The 3,233-nt window shown below is 32.2% G+C and overlaps 1 long non-coding RNA gene across 5 annotated transcripts; it reads left to right on the top strand.

Annotated features, from left to right (window-relative positions):
* The first annotated feature begins 1,238 nt into the window (after positions 1–1,238).
* LOC129940858 (uncharacterized) lies at positions 1,239–2,598 on the top strand. Of its 5 annotated transcripts, none has more exons than XR_008780777.1 (5): positions 1,239–1,473; positions 1,589–1,642; positions 1,715–1,903; positions 1,959–2,197; positions 2,265–2,598. It is a non-coding gene; the product is annotated as an uncharacterized LOC129940858 (long non-coding RNA). The 5 variants fall into 5 exon arrangements; XR_008780775.1 differs by having other exon boundaries at positions 1,699–1,903; XR_008780779.1 differs by having other exon boundaries at positions 1,559–1,642.
* The last annotated feature ends 635 nt before the right edge of the window (positions 2,599–3,233 follow it).

Genomic DNA, 3,233 nt, shown 5'->3' with positions numbered 1-3,233 from the left:
GGAACATTCTAGCAGTTCAGAAATCTCCCTTGCTGTGCGACCCTTTGACTTCATCTTAATGATAAGATTCCTTTTGTCTTAAGAATACCATTGCTCTTTTGCCATGCCTATTTAATGTGTTTTTTCCAATTTTATCTCAATATGCATACAACAAAGTTCGCCTTAAAACCCACAAATTAAAAAAATAACCAAAATGTGTACCCTTCCTAAATTAATGTCTAACCAAAAACAATGCAACTATCTACGATTGGGATTGCATATAAAAAATTCCAATTTTGTTTTCTGTGATTTGTTGTCATTTAAATTATTGCAAAATGTACCGTTGCTTGCAACAAGACTAGAGAGAAAATTAAAAATACACATCTCAGTGTGCTAAATATGTGTCCACCAGTGTACATACATGCATACGCTTCTTTAAATCCATTTTCTAACCACTCTACAAGATAAATCAGTAAGAAATTCAGAAATCCAGTTCACCATTTCATAAACCAGCAAAGTGACTATGGCAGCGTTCGGATATCAATCCAAATCTATCAGATAAAGTTTGTGTTGTTTAAATCTCATATGAAAATAAAGCTGATGAACAATCATAGGTTATATAAGAAAATGAACAAAATGCTGAAATGGAATTACATTACATTTAACATTTTAGCGCTATTGACGTGCGTCGATATGAGAGCAGGAATTGTTTTGTTTTAAACTAAGAAAATATTTTTGGAAGACAAAGATTTCGAAACTTGCCGTTTCTCTTAAAAAAATATTCTTAGCATGGTTTGACGTTTATCTTTCTGTTTTTGTTATTTTTCAAATCAGCACAATTTGAATAGTGAAAATGAAATTAAGTAGACAAAGGCTCGACTATCATTGACGATGAATCAAAGAAGATGTTAAAATCATTCCCTGGTTACATTTTTATATTTCTGTTATTTTCTTATATGTACTAAGAACGAAAGTTCAAATGTAACGTAGCCAAACCAAGATGGCTACCGAGGATTTATATCTTGTGTTTGGTCGCGACTTTCTTTACGTTTCCTTTTCTTGCCATTCCTTTCCTTTCCTGACCTTTCTTTTCTTTTCCTTTTGCTTTTCTACTTTCTGGATTTGAGTGAATCACGGGCAGTCCAGTTTGCAATGATCCAACACAGACCGACAAAAATGGAGGAATGAATTTGAATGAAGTAAGCGGCTGTCATTATTTTCCCTACATGCAATGCGCATGGCTTGGTTTGGTTGTCAAAAGCCGCAGACAAAGTAAATTTTTGGCGGAATTTATTTTATTTTGTTTCCTGTATGCAATTGAGCGGAAGTTATCTTTTTTTTTAAATTAAATTGTTGTAAATGTTCTTAAAATGTTTAATTAAATTAAAAAATGGGCATTTGTTCAGAGTTTGAGAGTTATATAACACCAGCAAAATAAACTTCTTAAAAAACTGGGATTTTGTTTTGTAAAAGAAAAAACAGAAACATATACTCGTATGTAAATAATACATGCAACGATTTGCAGTTTCAATTTTTTAAAAGTTGATTTCATAAATACCATAAAATGTAAAATTGGTAGATGATTTTTTTTTTATTTTTTTCAAACCAGATGCAGTTTCTACAGTTCACCAAAGAATACCACTCCATGGAAACAGGATCAGAAGTAACACAAATTATATCGTAATTGCTAATTAAATTAATAATTCTTATCGTGAAAAGTCATTTCTCAAATTAGCCGTTCGGATTCAGCTTAAAACTGAAGGTCCCCCATCCCTGACAACAGTACTCGCACACACGAATGGTTGAGCGTTGTAAGTCGCTGGGCCCTATAGTTCTCAACGGAGAGTTGCGCCACCCAAATAAAAATTTATTTTTATCCAAATTATGACCACCATGTTGACAAGAATACTTCCATTTTGAAAAGGTGACTTTATAAAACTGACATTTTAAAATATCAATATAACTTTGTTATTTGAAAGGAATCGTAAGCTATAACGCCGCCTAACATTACTGCACGAGGATTTAAAAGAACGTTTCGAGATCAATTTTATTGTGACGTGCTAAAGCAATACTTCATGACTGTCAAGAATATAAATACAGACTACGGTGTACGGTCATAGATTCTTCGTCAGAATAAATGTGCGATTTCTAAGAACGGCATTGCAAGTGTGGATGAAAGGTACACCTGATCGCAAGCTGGAAGAAGAATTATTTTCAGGTTGGTTATTTTGCGTTTAAGAAACTTGCAACTGATGATAGTTTGTCCCCTTTTGGCTTCTTTTCAGGAAAGATTTTTACTATTTTGAAGACGCAACAAACAACTTCTGAGTTTGAACCGGAAAACCGGTGCTTTCGTTTGAAAAAACACTATTTTAAACCCGGAAATCGAAAATTTATATTCCTGGGTTAGTATTTTCAAACCACCTGATTGAGTAATGGAACATTTGTTATCCTTAAACGTTTTTAAACGTGAAGAAAAAGTCCCAGGTTTATAAAAATAATAGAAATAATAACAAAAAGACAACATTATTTGCGATGAAAAAATAAAACCACTTTTCAACAAAACAAAACTTTATAAAGAATTTGTTAAACAATATTTAAGAAAGCCAGAATATTAAATAATCATCTACTAAAACTTTTCTTGTTTTATTTGTTGTTTGTTAAAAATTAGTAAAGTATAGTTTTGAAATTATTATACTTGTTTAAAGAATTGGTACAGGTTATAAAATAATATTTACTGCACAAGATCTTCTTCATTTAGTTTCTTTATATAATTTCATTTATCCGGCTTTTCAAGAGTATTTACATAATATGATTAATAGAACAATTTGCAAGTGAAAAGCAATACCTGTCGACAACATGGACATATAAATCAAGTCAATTAAACACTGACTAGAATTTAGCCCGTGCACGTACGAAAATTACGGAACCAACGCAACGGTCCAATTGAACTTTAGCTTTTTGTTCTCTAACTGGAATACCGAGCAATTTGAAGTTGACACCGATTTGTCTTTTTGAAAAACCGTATTCAAACACGAAGCCAATTTCATCATATCTAAAAAAGCTTTTAAAATGGACCGAAAACAATGATTAAAATCATTTGGTTACTTATAACTCTTAACCATTTCTGTGTGCGAGTACTGTTGTCAGGGATGGAGGGGACCTACTGTTGTAAGCCGATTCCGAAAGGCTTACTTGAAAAAGCACTTTTTATGACAAGAGACAGTACCAGTGAAAATAAAATTAGAATGGGA

This window comes from Eupeodes corollae, chromosome 1 (genome assembly GCF_945859685.1).
Source record: "Eupeodes corollae chromosome 1, idEupCoro1.1, whole genome shotgun sequence".
In the NCBI taxonomy this organism is placed as follows: Eukaryota; Metazoa; Arthropoda; class Insecta; order Diptera; family Syrphidae; genus Eupeodes; species Eupeodes corollae.
The sequence above is the reverse complement of the archived record's forward strand: the minus strand, read 5'-3'. Positions and strand labels throughout refer to the sequence as shown.